The sequence below is a fragment of the Oncorhynchus masou genome, chromosome 29 (genome assembly GCF_036934945.1).
Source record: "Oncorhynchus masou masou isolate Uvic2021 chromosome 29, UVic_Omas_1.1, whole genome shotgun sequence".
In the NCBI taxonomy this organism is placed as follows: Eukaryota; Metazoa; Chordata; class Actinopteri; order Salmoniformes; family Salmonidae; genus Oncorhynchus; species Oncorhynchus masou.
The window spans coordinates 8,370,757-8,388,482 of NC_088240.1; the positions used below are offsets into that span (position 1 = coordinate 8,370,757).

General features: G+C 44.4%; 1 protein-coding gene across 2 annotated transcripts in view; it reads right to left on the bottom strand.

Annotated features, from left to right (window-relative positions):
• The window catches only part of LOC135518949 (E3 ubiquitin-protein ligase Midline-1-like), a 58,312-nt gene extending 45,682 nt beyond the window's left edge, over positions 1-12,630 (bottom strand). Inside the window, exon 1 of one of the 2 annotated variants that reach the window (XM_064943927.1) lies at positions 12,350-12,630. The gene's annotated coding sequence lies outside the window, so the exon portion shown is untranslated. Of the gene's footprint in view, positions 1-8,561; positions 8,672-12,349 lie in introns of those variants that run through there. The other variant, XM_064943928.1, reaches the window with a different exon arrangement.
• Between the last annotated feature and the right edge of the window lie 5,096 nt (positions 12,631-17,726).

A 17,726-nucleotide genomic window follows, 5' to 3' on the forward strand; every position in this document is an offset into this window, starting at 1 on the left:
TCCATCTTCTTCTTCAGTGGGGTTTATCTGCGGTTGGCATCCAATGTCATGGTGCATTACCATTCTGGAGTGTGGGCCAGAGACAGGGAGAATCTAAATCCTACCTTCTAGCCCAGTTGTTCTTTAAAAAGATTATTTGAGAATATTTGAGACTATGTCGAATGACTTTCTACTCAATATGCTCTTTAAACTAATTTCCTGAATCCCCTTCTCCCTCATACTAGATCTCAGCCTCTCTCTTTCCCCCTGATACTGCCCACACTATAGCAATACATGCTCAACTGTCTCGGTTTCCTGGCAATAATCACACTGTCCTGTTGGATGCTTTCCTATCACACTTAAGGTCTTGTTCAACTGTCCCACCCTTAATCTTGTCCCTCCCTGCTGTCCTCGTCTCCCTGACATTCCTCTATACTTGAAACATATGCCTGCCCTTAGTATCTCTATTCCACTGCACCTACCATCTCTGCACCACTGCTGTCCATAACAGGCTTTTTGCATCTGCCTTGTTCATGGAACATACAACCTTAACATCCCCAGTACTAAGTCCCTGTTTAGCCAATACATCAACTGGATCCTTCCCCTCCACCCCCACATGGGCTGGGAACTAAGTAAATCTTATCTGTATATTCGTTACTCTAATCCTGCAATGGGTTTGTAGCACCTCATAAAACATGTGTTGTTTGCTATGTGAGCTAAAGTACTAGAGACTCATCAACACTGCACATGAATCAGAGCAAATAACTACTCTGTCTGGCTTGACTTCCTCCACCCACTGCAAGGCCAACAGTATGGCCATCAGCGCCGCCGTATATACAGCCAGATGACCTGTAATACTTTTCCTGACTCTCACCCCACATTCCTGCACTACAAATGTTGACCCAGTACATCCTGTCCTTGGGTCTCTTGAATCTATGTAAATGGCCACAATAAATGGCCACAATATCCAGACGTCTATTAAGCAAATCAGATGGATCAACACCCTCCCTATCATTCTGTAGTCTCTCCAGATGGATCAACACCCTCCCTATCTTTCTGTAGTCTCTCCAATCAGATGGATCAACACCCTCCCTATCTTTCTGTAGTCCAATCAGATGGATCAACACCCTCCCTATCTTTCTGTAGTCTCTCCAGATGGATCAACACCCTCCCTATCTTTCTGTAGTCTCTCCAACATTTCTAGATCAACTACTGGAGGCGGGAGTAGCCATGGTGGATTTACAGGAAGAGTTACCGTTGGACCAAACTCCCTTCCATACAGTCCCATCTCCTTCGCCTAGGTATTATCCACCCACCCAAAGCTTGTGTTCTGTCTTCGCTCATGTTCCATGCATGCCTATAAAATTCCCTTTGAAGGATGTCTCTGTAGGTTGACCCAATAATTAATTGCCAGTTGCTGTCTCCTAATCTGCAATGGCATTTCCCTCATCTCCACCTGTAGTGCAGACACTGGGGAGGTCAGAAACGCCCCACTACATAGTCTTGTCCTTGTCCCTGTATGACATCTAACCTTTCCAATAAGGTCCAGGCTGCAGAACCATACGCTATACTGCCATAGTCAATTACAGATCAGATCAATGCAACATACATGGTCCTCAATGAGGAACGCCCAGCCCCCCCACTCCTTCCCCGTCAGATCAGATCAATGCAACATACATGGTCCTCAATGAGGAATGCCCAGCCCCCCCCCCCCCCACTCCTACCTCGTCAGACCGGATCAATGCAACATACATGGTCCTTCATTTTGCTCCTCCCTTCCTATAGGCAGAAACTCAAACAGGAAATGCCAGTGCTCAGGTCTATTCAACGCTGGTCTGACCAATCGGAATCCATGCTCCAAGATTGTTTTGATCACGCAGACTGGGATATGTTCCGGATAGCCTCTAAGAATAACACTGACGTATACACGGACAAAATAACTGAGTTCATCAGAAAGGGTATAGGGGATGTTGTTCCCACTGTGACTATTGAAACCTAAACAAACCAGAAACTGTGGATAGATGGCAGCATTAGTGCAAAACTTGCTTCAAGATGTCCTCCATTGTTCCTGCACCCTAGAAAGCAAAGGTAACTGATCTACATGACTATTGCCCAGTAGCAGTCACTTCTGTAATTATGAAGTGCTTTGAGAGGCTAGTGAAGGATCATTTCACCTCTACCTTACCTGACACCCTAGACCCACTTCAATTCGCTCTGCACACTGCCCTATCCCATCTGTGCAAGAGGAATAACTTTGTAAGAATGCTGTTCATTGATTATAGCTCAGCCTTCAACACCACAGTATCCTCCAAGCTCATCATTAAGCTCGGGGTTCTGGGTCTGAACCCAACACTGTGCAACTTGGTCCTGGAATTCCTGACGGGCCGCCCCCAGGTGGTGAAGGTAGGAAACAACACCTCCACCTCGCTGATCCTCAACACACATGACTGGGTTTGCAGACGACACAACAGTAGTAGCCTGATTACCAACAGTGATACGACAGCCTACATTGAGGAGGTGAGGGCCCTGGCGCACGCCCCTATCCACATCGACTGGACCACATTGGAGAAGGTGAAAAGGTTCAAGTTCCTCTGCGTACACATCACTGACAATTTCAATTGGTCCACCCACACAGAGGTGCAAAAGCGCCTCTTCAACCTCAGGAGGCTGAAGAAATTCGGCTTGGCCCCTATGACCCTCACAAACTTTTACTGATGCACAATTGAGAGCATCCTCTACAGAGGGTGGTGGGGTTTGCACAACGCATCACTGGTAGGCCTGCTACTGTTGTGTCGTCTGCAAACCCAGTCATGGGTGAACAGGGAGTACAGGAGGGGGCTGAGTACACACCCTTGTAGGGCCCCTGTGTTGAGGATCAGCGAGGTGGAGGTGTTGTTTTCTATCTCAAGGCCATCAGACTGTTAAATAGCCATCACTAGCCGGCTACCACCTGGTTACTAAACCTTGCACCTTTGAGGCTGCTGCTCTATATACATAGACATGGAATCCCCAGCCATTTTTATAATTGAACACTAGTCACTTTAATAATGTTTACATAGTGCTTTAATCATCTCATATGAATATACTGTATTCTATTTATTGCATTTTAATCCATGTCAATCCGACATTGCTCGTCCTAATATTTATATATCTCTTAATTCCATTCTTTTACTTTTAGATGTATGAATTGTTAGATACTACTGCACTGTTGGACCTAGGAACACATGCATATCGCTACACCCACAATAACATTGATATTTATTTTACAGTTATAAGAAAAGTTGTTTATAATTTGATTCTTACTATATTTAGAAATCATTTAGATTATTTCAAGCCCCCACTTTAGTTGTATAGGAAACAATGATATGAGACGAGTTTTACCAGAAAGGTGATTATATCATATTTCTGGAAGTATAGGCATTATTAGTTATTGTTTATTGTTTATTATCTCATAATAAATAATCACTTTTGAGATTGTCCATCTACTGTAGGTGGGAAATCTACATTTAACAGGATCAAACTGTTCTGCTTCCTAATCAACACTGGCATATCAGCCCCTCTGATGCCACAACAACAACAGTGGCGCTGTTTTCGTCTCAGCTCTAGTTTTTTATTTATTCCCAGCTGCATACAAATACTGGCACTGTCAATCGATAGTGACTTAATGCATACTTCCCCATCATGTTCCAGCTGATGAAACATACAGATGAACAATGCAAACAAAGCCAGAGGGAAATAACAAATTATTGATTGAATATTTCACGCACGCACGCACGCGCGCACACACACACACACACACACACACACACACACACACACACACACACACACACACACACACACACACACACACACACACACACACACACACACACACACACACACACACACACACACACACACACACACACACACACACACACACACACACACACACACACACACACACACACACACACACACACACACACACACACACACACACACACAGCCTAGTGGTTAGAGCATTGGATTAGTAACCGGAAGGTTGCAAGTTCAAACCCCCGAGCTGACAAGGTACAAATCTGTCGTTCTGCCCCTGAACAGGCAGTTAACCCACTGTTTCCAGGCCGTCATTGAAAATAAGAATTTGTTCTTAACTGACTTGCCTGGTTAAATAAAGGTAAAAAAAATAAACAAAAGAAAACACACACACACACACAACCACATACACACCCACACACATACACAAAAGAAAGTGACTGCAGCCAAACATATTGAATTTGACCTTAGTATACAGTTACTTAGCTTTATTTTGCATAAAGTAGCCAAAAATAAATACAAAATGTTTAAAAAACAAAATGTTTCCATTGAACATGCGTTACAAGGCATTTTAATTATATGGAGAGTGCCTTGGTCTTCCTTTCTTTTTGATGACACATTGCATAATATTGTCTAAGTATATAAGTAAAAGTAAAGTAAGACTGCTAAACCAAACAGTAAAAATATCACCCTACAAAGGACAAATCATCACCATCACACCTACTACCATGATAAAATGTGATATCTGGTATTTGTTAATAAAAACACAAAACATTGCCATTGTCTGTGTCCAGTCACTTCTCCACACACAGCCTGGGTGACAGATGAACACAGCACTGTCACAGACACCTTGAAGAGTGGCAAAGTGCTGAGAACATCAGTTTTCTTACTTCGGGAGCCTCTTTCTCTCTCTCAGCCTTGGTTGGTCTCTCCTGCTTCATCTGCCTTTGCCACTATTTGTGCAATTCTCCTCACACACACACACACACACACACACGCACACGCACACGCACACACGCACGCACGCACACACACACACACACACACACACACACACACACACACACACACACACACACACACACACACACACACACACACACACAATTGTTTCTCTCTCTTCTCTAATCCCCCTCAAAAAGAAGCAGAGTGTGCTTCAAATAACTCCAGCAGGCAGAAGTGACTTCTCAGGCTTTTCCTCTATGTGGTGTGTTGTTGGCTGGGATCATTAACTTCCTCTTTGTGTTGTGTTGTTGGCTGGGATCGTTAACTTCGTCCCTGGAGACTTTAGGAGGTAAATAATCCCCCTTCCTGTGGTGGGAGGCTGTCAATCAAACCTGGTGGCGGGGACAGGGGAGTCTGGCTTCCAAGGAGACATCCCTGGTTGGTAATTAGGGTACAGCAGTGCCCTGCATGGCGATATATGGGACATGGGCATAGGGACATGGGGGTGGGGATGGGGGGGATATGGGGATGGGGATATGGGGATGGGGATATGGGGATGGGGATATGGGGATGGGGATATGGGGATGATATGGGGGTGGGGATAATATGGGGATGATGGGGATAAGGGGATGGGGATGGGGGGGATATGGATATGGGGATATGGGGGTGGGGATAAGGTGATGGGGATATGGGGATGGGGATATGGGGATGGGGATATGGGGATATGGGGATGGGGATATGGGGATGGGGATATGGGGATGGGGATATGGGGATATGGGGATGGGGATATGGGGATGGGGATAAGGTGATGGGGATATGATGGGGATGGGGATATGGGGATATGGGGATGGGGATATGGGGATATGGGGGTGGGGATAAGATGGGGATATGGGGATAGGGGATATGGGGATATGGGGGTGGGGATAAGGTGATGGGGATATGGGGGGATGGGGATATGGGGATATGGGGATGGGGATGGGGATAATGTGGGGATGGGGATATGGGGATGGGGATATATGGGGATGGGGATATGGTGATGGGGATGGGGATATGGGGGTGGGGATAATGGGGATATGGGGATATGGGGATGGGGATATGGGGATATGGGGGGGGATGGGGATAATGGGGATGATGGGGATATGGGGATATGGGGGGATATGGGGATATGGGGATGGGGATAATGGGGATGGGGATGGGGATATGGGGGATGGGGATATGGGGATATGGGGGGGGATATGGGGATATAGGTGATGGGGATATGGGGATGGGGATGGGGGGGATATGGGGATATGGGGATGGGGATAATGGTGGGGATGGGGATATGGGGATGGGGATATGGGGATATGGGGGTGGGATATGGGGATAAGGTGATGGGGATATGGGGATGGGGATATGGGGATATGGGGATATGGGGGTGGGGATAATGGGGATGATGGGATATGGGGATGGGGATATGGGGATATGGGGATGGGGATATGGGGATGGATATGGGGGATGGGGATAAGGTGATGGGGATATAAGGGGATGGGGATATGGGGATGGGGATGATATGGGGATATGGGGATGGGGATATGGGGATATGGGGGGATGGGGATATGGGGATATGGGGGTGGGGATAAGGTGATGGGGATAAGGTGATGGGGATATGGGGATATGGGGATGGGGATAAGGGGATGGGGATGGGGATATGGGGATGGGGATATGGGGATATGGGGATATGGGGATGGGGATATGGGGATGGGGATATGGGGATGGGGGGGATATGGGATGGGGATATGGGGATATGGTGATGGGGATATGGTGATATGGGGATATGGGGATGGGGATAAGGGATGGGGATATGGGGATGGGGATATGGGGATATGGGGGTGGGGATAAGGTGATGGGGATATGGGGATGGGGATATGGGGATATGGGGGTATGGGGATAAGGGGATGATGGGGATATGGGGGGGGATGGGGATATGGGGATGGGGATATGGGATATGGGGGTGGGGATAAGGTGATGGGGATATGGGGATGGGGATATGGGGATGGGGATATGGGGATATGGGGGTGGGGATAAGGTGATGGGGATAAGGTGATGGGGATATGGGGATATGGGGATGGGGATATGGGGATGGGGATATGGGGATGGGGATATGGGGATATGGGGGTGGGGATAAGGTGATGGGGATATGGGGGTGGGGATAAGGTGAATATGGGGATGGGGATGGGGATGGTGATATGGGGGATATGGGGATGGTGATATGGGGGTGGGGATATGGGGATGGGGGTGGGGATAAGGTGATGGGGATATGGGGATGGTGGGGGTGGGGATATGGGGGATATGGGGATGGGGATGGGGGATATGGGGGTGGGGATAAGGTGATGGGGATATGGGGATGGTGATATGGGGATATGGGGATGGTGATATGGGGATATGATATGGGGATGATATGGGGGATATGGGGATGGGGATATGGGGATATGGGGATGGGGGATGATATGGGGATGGTGATATGGTGATGGTGATATGGATATGGGGATGGTGATATGGGATATGGGGATATGGGGATGATATGGGGATGGTGATAAGGTGATGGGGATGGTGATATGGGGATGGGATATGATATGGGATATGGGGATGGTGATATGGGGATATGGGGGTGGGGATAAGGTGGGATGGGGATGGGGATATGGGATATGGGGATGGTGATATGGGATATGGGGATGATGGGGATGATATGGTGATGCAATATGGGATATGGGGATGGTGATATGGATATGGGGATGGTGATATGGGGATGGTGATATGGTGATGGTGATATGGATATGGGGGTGAGGATATGGTGATATGGGGATTTTGGGATAGGGAGTTGGGACAGCAGAGCTGGCCTGTATATTGATAATGGAGATAAATGACTCCTATTAATTTGCAAATAAGAGACTTGACACATGAAATATATGTGTACTTAGCTATGTACTGTAGATGCATTATTGTTCACCGTGCGATTTCACTGCTCATATGCTACAGTTATAAGCGAGTACAGTATGAAAAAGTATTCAACCCATACAGGAAGATCATTTTTAATTGCATGAGAAGGGATGGCATTGAGGAGAGTTGGCAGGGGGGTGTAAGGCTTTGGTTGCTATGGTGGTGTGCAACAGATCCACAGTGTATCTTGATTCTTGTGCCAAACAGCACTCTAATCTTTTCATGGAAAGTCCTCCAGCTCAGCTCTCTCGCTCCATCTCAGATGAAAGCCTGTTTGTCTCCGAGTCAGGCCCATGGCTGCCAGTCACTCCTGCTCTCCTTCTCTCCACCCCCCCACTGTGAAGACTGGTAGAATGTTTTCAAAAGGCAAAGCAATTTGTTTACAAAGGCTTTCTCTGCACAATGAGACAGGACGTGTGAAGGGTCTTTCTGTTCCCACTGACCCCAAATATTCTCTTAAACTGATTGTTTGACATGGAGAGGCTTGAAGAATGGTACAGATAGATGGAAGGTTTGTACAAAAGCTTCCCAACAGAAGTGGTCAAGTTGGTGTCTAGTATACCTGCGTCAACTGACCCTCTCTTCACATCGTAGCTTGAGAGGAGCTTCCGATAAAATAGGTCAAACGCAGTGTGATAATTGTGAAATATGAAATCCATACATTATTATGAAAAAAATGTTTTCCTCGTTTCTAAAGATAAGACAAAAAAAGATGTACCAAATGACTCAAGAACTACTTTGCAAATGCTGTATACACGCCATGTTTGATTATTCTCATTTCGCTTGACAGAAGTATGCCCCCCCCAACCCCTTTATTACAGCACGTGAAAACAACTCCACAAGCTAACTCTGACACATACCGTATACGTTCGCCACACAATTGAAATTCCAGCCGTGTAAGAATCCTCCTGGAAGGCTTGTATTGAAATAGCTCTTCATTCTATTCCATTTGTATAGTTTCCAGGTTAAGCTCCAGAGTAAACAGGATTGCTCCATAATAGCATTTCCACTCAGCTTTTTTTTTTTTTTTTTTTTTTTGAAATGCCATTATGACAAGATGCTGCAGTGTCATTGCCTCAGCAGTCCAGGTTATTTGGGGACAAGACTCTTTTTATTTTACTGGTAACAACTAGTTTACCAGCAGAAGGTCAAGTACAATATCACACCCATTTGAAGCTGAAATAAGGCTTGAGTGGAAACGTTGCTTTGAACCACTCCAAAAGGACATGTCTTGACTGCGGCTTAGCAACTGTCTCCACGTCGCCCACATGAAATCCAACTTGATCCCGAATCCAGGCTGGCAAACAAAGCTGCATTTATGATTTTCTGAGAGAAAAGAGTCAGGAAACCAAAAGCTTTAAGGTTTTTAACTATAACTCTGTTCTAAACAAACTTCCTTCAACAACATAAGCATCCCGATAACAATGAACTTCTGGTACATAATTGTGTAAGCCACATCTGACAGTGTTATAGTTAACTGAGGCATTACATAAGTACAAACTGAGACGGCGAGGTTTTAGATGAACATTAGACAGGAAGCAAATACAGCTTCAAACGGAGACAATGAGATTTTAGAGGCTAATTAGACAGGCAGCAAATACAGCTTCAAACGCAAACAGTGAGATTTTAGAGGCTAATTAGACAGGCAGCAATTACAGCTTCAAACAGAGACTGTGAGACTTTAGAGGCTAATTAGACAGGCAGCAAATACAGCTTCAAACTGAGACAGTGAGATTTTAGAGGCTAATTAGACAGGCAGCAAAAACAGCTTCAAACTGAGACAGTGAGATTTTAGAGGCAAATTAGACAGGCAGCAAATACAGCTTCAAACTGAGACGGTTTTAGAAATTAGTTTTGAGATGAACATTAGACAGGAAGCAAATACAGCTTCAAACTGAGACGGCGAGGTTTTAGATGAACATTAGACAGGCAGCAAATACAGCTTCAAACTGAGACAGTGCAAGGTTTTAGAGGCAAATTAGACAGGCAGCAAATACAGCTTCAAACGGAGACAGTGAGATTTTAGAGGCTAATTAGACAGGCAGCAAATACAGCTTCAAACGGAGACAGTGAGATTTTAGAGGCTAATTAGACAGGCACCAAATATAGCTTCAAACGGAAGTGAGATTTTAGGAGGCAGCAAATACAGCTTCAAACGACAGTGAGATTATAGAGGCTAATTAGACAGGCAGCAAACTAGACAGTGAGATTTTAATTAGACAGGCAAAAACTGAGACAGCAAACAGTGAGATTTTAGAGGCTAATTAGACAGGCAGCAAATACAGCTTCAAACGGAGACAGTGAGATTTTAGAGACAGGCTAATTAAACTGACAGGCAATTAGACAAATACAGCTTCAAACTGAGACAGTGAGCTTTAGAGGCTAATTAGACAGGCAACAAATACAGCTTCAAACTGAGACAGTGGGATTTTAGAGGTTAATTAGACAGGCAGCAAATACAGTTTCATCCAATCCAGAAGGCTTTGAATATTCATTAATTAACTAAAAGTGGCTATTTTGTTTCATATATTTACACAGTAGCATCTACAATAGTCATTTACAACATTAACCATATCTATACTGTATTTCTGATCCAATTTGATGTTATTTTAAGGCCAAAAATACAGCTGCATTTCTTTCAAAAACAAGGACTTTTCTAAGTGACCCCAAATTTTTGAATGGTAGTGTATATATATATTCATTAATTAACTAAAAGTATTTTGTTTCATATATATATATATATTTACAACATTAACCATATATATATTTCTGATATATATATATATATAAATGTTTGGACACACCTACTCATTCAAGAGTTTTTATTTTATTTGACTATTTTCTACATTGCAGAATGGTAGTGAAGACATCAACAATATGAAAGCACAAAAGTGTTAAAGACATCAAAATATATTTTATATTTGAGATTCTTCAAAGTAGCCACCCTTTGCCTTGATACATCTTTGCACACACTTGGCATTCTCTCAACCAGCTTCACCTGGAATGCTTTTCCTACAGTCTTGAAGGAGGTACCACATATGTAGAGTTATCATATCTCTGTCAGTGTGTTCTTTGGCCCATCGTAATCTTTACTTTTTATAGGCCAGTCTGAGACATGGCTTTTTCTTTGCAACTCTGCAAAGGCCAGCATCCCGGAGTCACCTCTTCACTGTTGATGTTGAGACTGGTGTTTTGTGGGTACTATTTATTGAAGCTGCCAGTAGAGGACTTGTGAGGTGTCTGTTTCTCAAATTAGACACTCTAATGTACTTGTGCTCTTGCTCAGTTGTGCACCGGGGCCACCCACTGCTCTTTCTATTCTGGTTAGGGGCACTTTGCACTGTTCTGTGAAAGGAGTAGTACACATTGTTGTGCGAGATCTTCAGTTTCTTGGCAATTTCTCGCATGGAATAGCCTTCATTTCTTAGAACAAGAATAGACTGACGAGTTTCTGGCCATTTAAGCCTGTAATCAAACCCACAAATGCTGATGCTCCAGATACTCAACTAGTCTAAAGAATGCCAGTTTTATTGTTCTTTAATCAGCACAACAGTTTTCAGCTGTGCTAACATAATTGCTAAAGGGTTTTCTAGTGATAAATTAGCCTTTTAAAATGATAAACTTGGATTAGCTAACACAACGTGCATTGGATCACAGGAGTGACGGTTGCTGATAATGGGCCTCTGTAAGCCTATGTAGATATTCCATAAAAAATCTGCCGTTTCCAGCTACAGTATTCATTTACAACATTAACAATGTCTACACTGTATTTCTGATACATTTCATGTTATTTTAATGGACAAAAAAGTTGCTTTTCTTTGAAAAAGAAGGATATTTCTAAGTGACCCCAAACTTTTGAACGGTAGTGTATATTATATATATATATATAAAGCATCTACTGTTTACTGTTTGCTCTGACCATAATAGAACCATAATATAGAACCGTAATATAGAACCATAATATAGAATAAATATTCCAAGCAGATGAATATTAATCTGTCAGGGTTCTTTCCTTGGTGGAGCTTAAGACGACCAATAGAAGATATTGCTGGTTGGAAAAACCTTCCTTGAAGGACAAGATAAGGGCCGGAATAGAGAAAGCGCTGAGGCCTAATGGTTCGAAGAGTCTAAAGCACATGGGTGAGTCAGATGTAGGATGTGTCATATTATGGACTGGGTTCACACCATCCATCCAATAATTAATCTACTTCTCCCAGTACTCTTGGTTGAGTCTGGTTATTGAAGCATTTAACTAGTCCATATGATCGTAACTAAACAGATTCCTACATTAAGCTTTCTGAACATAATACACTTCTGAAATGTTTAAAGGTTTCAGGTACAGGTGTATGAAAACTGGCCACATTATTCCTCATCATCAAACAACAGTTTATTTAGGTTCATAAAAATACCAAATAAGAGGGTAATGCTCCACAAAAGTAATGTGATATCCTTCAAACACTTCAAACAAAAATCGAAAGGATTCCTGTAACTCACTTACAAGTAAAAGTATACGGTTGATATCATGAATCAGCATGTAAAGAATCTCAAGATGCTACCGCTCTCTATGACATCATAATAAATAGCTACACTCATAAATTACAACAACTTTCCACAATATACAGCCTTCACAGCAATAAGCAGTACTCACATAATATGTTCCAGGGTGGTCTTATCCAACAGAGAGGAATGATGCAACTCCCACTGAATGGTTATTAAACCCTCTACTGCATGTCACTGGCACATTGGATGAAACTCTGCCTCCAAACATAACACAGCCACCTAGTTACTGTGGTGCCTTCCCTCCCTCTGCCTCAGCCCCAGCCCTGGCTGTATGCTCACGGAAGCGTGTAACATGCTGGGGAAGCGGAATTTCCACTGGGTTATTTCAAGGACGCTGCCTCCATTAAGGGGTCGGGCTCTCTTTTCCCCATCTATCCCTTCTCCACGTCATGAGACAAAAGGTAAGCCAATGTGAAGACAAAGGCTGGGGAGCAGGGGGAACCTTGGGGACTCTATTGTGATGAGGCTGGGGCTGGAACTCACTCTAGAACATAACCAGGCTGAAGCCAGATGGGGTCAGCCTCCAAGGCTCAGCTGCTTCGCTGCATCCCATCCACACACCCATTCATCATCACAATAGATAGACAACACTGCTCAATGAAAGCTACTCATGAGATCATGAATGGTCAAATAAATGTTCAATTCCAAGACCACAAGATCTAGGGTGGAAGGGCGACGTCTTCATTGACGTCTCCAATGTTAGCATGGTCAGCTGTGAGAACAGAGATGTAATGCAAGTGAATGCGAGCATGTTTTAGCGATAAATGTTTCACAGATTTATTATGAGGCTGTATTGAATATTTCCGTATTCAACCAGCCAGGAGACTTAACATTGAATTGAGGGATAAATCCAGTATGAACGACACTTTACTGAACTAAATCTGCATCATTCTATAAGAACCCTATCATTGTTTTATTCTACCTTATTGTCCCCCACAGACAGTTCTATTGGCAATGTAAATGAGCATGTGATGTGGATGTACCCACGGTAACCATGGCAAAGGTTCAAGATTTGAATTACTCTGCTGCCCCATCAGTAAGAGGATCTCCCCCAAAAGATCACGTCTGAAAAACACAAGGCTAATGAATCCAAGAAGTAAGGGATAAACGCACACGTCCTGTACATTACCTTGGAAGTAATGGTCGACGCAGCAGGACGAGGCTGAGTCCGTTGGTGGAGTTCCTTTTTCCCCCAAGGTAATGTACAGAACTGAGGAATTACCCGGCTTATACCACATCTGCCAAAGAAAACGATACTCAAGCATAAATTTATCCGTGAGAACATTTTTTGTTGTTGTTGATATTTTCATTATAAGCGAATTCAATCTTTATTATCTTTTGGTTGTATATTTATGTACGTGACCCAGTTGGATGAAAGAAGTGCCTGGACCTGTATTTTTCTAAGTCAGTCCATGAGACTATGTTCACAGAAATTCCCAAACGACAGTATGCTATAGAGACCTCTAATTATTCATACACATTTTGACAGATGGAATTTCAATGACTTTTCCATGACTTCTCCATGACTTTGAACCAATTTTGTTTTTAATGATAAATAATTGGTAGCGTCTATATTGTCTACATTAAAAAGTCTTCATATATGTGGTATTGACACTAGAAGGCTGCTGGTTTTTCATCCCATGTAGATCTACTATTTCCTGCCATTGTGCTCTCAAATCAATCAAGGCACTTCACCCTCCACAAAGTAGAATAACTGCATTGTTAGGCTACTGTATAAAACACATGTGGTCAACCCTGCACCTGGAGAGGTACTGGGCCGCAGGCTTTTGATCTAGCCCTCAAACACACCCTAGTCTGCTTATCAAGGTCCCGTTGAGAAGCTGGTGTTTAGGCTATATCAAATCTCATTTTATTGGTCACATACACATGTTTAGCAGATGTTATTGCGGGTGTAGTGAAATGCTTGTAACTTCTAGCTCCAACAGTGCAGTAATATCTAACCAGTAATATCTAAAAATATCCCAACAATACACACAAATCTAAAGTAAAGGAATAGAATTAAGAATTTATAAATATACTGTTGTGCGTTAGAGCAGGGCTCCAATCAAAAGCCAGCACACCCAGTATACTTAATCCTCCTGGAGGACGGCTGGCAACCCTTTACATAAAAGGATGCAACATTACAACCAAATAGTTTTCTGTCTTTATACAATTATTCCCTCATTCAATGAATCAGGGATTAAATGGATAAGGTAGGCTACTTCAAAGCAAAGTAGCTAATACATGTTTATCTATAACCTTGAAAAGGCTAAAATATTCATGTTTCAGGGGAGATCTATGCACACAGCATGGAAGTTATTTGTCAATTAGGCTTTTTCTTTTAATATTTTGTAACATTGTCTGGATTACATAGTCTACAATTTAATAGAGGGGAATCCCAGCTTTCAAATAACAATGTCAGATTTATTTCTCAACAGTGCTGGTATCAAACATCTCCCCCTGCCAGAATTCTCCCCCTTCACGTTCTTCATTGCTGCGACTTGCTTGCAAGTTGAAATATCTGCTCTTCACTCCGTTTTCGGTTTAGCTATTTGTTTCAAGTGTATGTGGTGGTTCAAGCTTGTATGGCGCCCTTGGCGAACCCCCACTTCAGCGCCCGCGCCCACCCCTCCCGTACCCTGGGGCGCCCATGTCCACCCCCGGCAAGAAGCCACCTTGGGCGCCTGCCCATGTCGCCCGTACCTAAATCCGCTACTGATTTGTATTAGTCTATAAATAAATCTCTTTGCCAAAATTCGTCATCTCTCCCATGTCTTATTCAACTAGTATTTTTCAAAGTGTAAGGATAGTAATTCAGCCGTAGTTGTTCTGAAATGTTTATTGTTTGCCAACATTTTACTCCCTCTTCTATGTTTAATATAACATACATTAATTATTATATTTACATTATTAATTTTGCTTGCCGATCCTGACGTGAAGTTTGTTCTATAGGAAGTATTTGACTCTAGCCACAATATTAAGGAAATTATTATGGGGGGGGTGTTCTGGCAGGGGGGAGATGTTTGGCACAACACCTGTGGAAAGGTGAAAACGAGTCAAAGACATTAATGCTTAAATCAGAGCCAACTCCCCGTACTCACCGTGGGGAGCATGTGAACGGGCAGGCACCATGTTTTGCGGTGATATGCACTGTGTCTCCAGTGCACATCCACAGCCCGGTGCGTGCTGTGCCAGCTCCCCGCACTTGCCATGTGAAAGGAGGCATCTGTCCAGGACGGGTGGTGCCGGCTCAGCGCGCCCGGTCTCCAGCGCCTGGCCTCTTCGGGCTCTATGTGCTGTATCTCCGGTGCGCCTTCACAGCCCAGTGCATCCTGTGCCAGCTCCCCGCACTTACCATGCTAAAGTGGTTCTTTGTCCAGGACGCACTGTGCCAGCTCTACGCTCCAGACCTCCAGTGCGCCTCCACGGCCCAGCATATCCTGCCCCGGCCATACTGTGATGACCCTCCCACTCTGTCTGCCGTATTCTCTCTTTGTTCTTGTTTCCTTATTAGGATGCCGGTGGGCGAATTTGGGAGGGTCGTCAGCTATATGGGAAACACCTGGGCCCGGTGTGTTCCAGGATAAATAGACCTCTTCCACATTCATGGAGGAGACTCTCTCCATGCAGACACCTTTATAGATTTTGTTGTGTTTCTTGGTGGTTTTTGGTTGTTTGCTTTAGCATCTTTCAACACCCTGCATTATCACATTCATGCATGCAAAACACTCACTTACACTACTGATTACTGATTACACACAGCATTGTATATTATACTTAGTTACTTATTTAATAAATATATATTTAGTTACTTCTTATCTCCACGTTGTCTCCCTTTTGTTACGGGCTTTGAGCCAGTTCGTGACAAGACATACGTGTCTCCAGTGCGCCTTCACAGCCCAGTGCGTCCTGTGCCAACTCCCTGCACTTGCCATGCGAAGGTGGTCCTTTGTCCAGGACGCGTTGTGCCAGCTCTACGCTCCAGACCTCCAGTGCGCCTCCACGGTCCAGTATATCCTGTGCCAGCTCCATGCACCCGGCATCCTGTGCCTGCTCCATGCACGAAGCCTCCAGTGATGATCCATGGCCCAGAGCCTCCAGCGACGGTCGGCAGTCCAGAGCCTCCAGCGAAGGTCTGCAGTCCAGAGCCTCCAGTGAGGGTTCCCGGTCCGGAGCCTCCAGCGACGATCCATGGTCCGGCGTCCCCGGTGATGATCCACGGTTCGATTCCACCTGCGATGATTCAAGGTCCGGAGCTTCCGGCGACGATCCCCGCACCAGAGGCACCACCAAAGTTGGCAGAGCGGGGTCTGCGTCCCGCAACGGAGTCGCCACCGAGGGTAGATGCCCACCCGGACCCTGCCCTATAGGTTCAGGTTCGCGGCCCGGAATCCGCACATTTGGGGGGAGGGGTACACGCCCTGACCGTAGAGATCCTTTTAATTCTCTATTTGATTAGGTCAGGGTGTGACTAGGGTGGGCAATCTGTTTCTATTTCTTTGCTGGCCGGGTATGGTTCCCAATCAGAGGCAGCTGTCTATAATTGTCTCTGATTGGGGATCATACTTATGCAGCCTTTTTCCACCTGTAGTTTGTGGGATCTTGCTTTTGGTACTGTGCTGCTTAGCTCTACTCAACGTTACATTTTGTATAAATTAAAATGTACCCCTACCACGCTGCACCTTGGTCCGATCCTTCCAACAACGAGCGTAACAATATAATTGTTTTGATTGGCTAGCTACTTCTGAAATGTGTCTCTCTCCTCGGAACAACGGCACGGCACACTCACACACAGATGATGCACATCACACTGTGTGTGCTGGCCTAATTCTGATCATGTCTGATATGTCGACTTGTAAGTGAGTGATGATATATTTAGGGAAGAGGAAAACACTATATTAAAAATCCATGACTTTTCCCAAGATTTTCAAGACCATATGAACCCTCATTTGACAACTTGGAACACCGTATCCTGCCCATTCAATCTGGCACATTCTCAATCTGTGCATTCTGAAGCTGGCACCATATACTGTAGCCTGGCACACATACACCGGATTCACAGACTTAGCAGCGAATAAACTTAAACAAAGCGAAATAAAGACATGAATTCCCACTCTCTGTTGCTATTCAATGCGGCTCCTGCCTTCATTCCGCTTTGTTCAAACTTTTTGTGTGACACCAGGCCGGTGACATTTTGTCTTATGGAGGAGCTGAAACGCAGTTGGAGGTGCTGGTACGACCCTCCAGAGCGCTCCGACCCAAGACAAGCACTGGTTGTTTGTTTTATATGTTTCACTGCCATGCTCGCTGGCAACCTTCTTGTCCCATGCTTGCTAGCTAGCCAACTAACTATGGCTAACACAGTCACAAACTCTGCAGTCAGAATAAAAGCAAAGTAGCTGCATTAGCATTCGTTTAAGCTGTTTTCTATTGACATTCATTTGGGTACATCCAAATTAAAAACG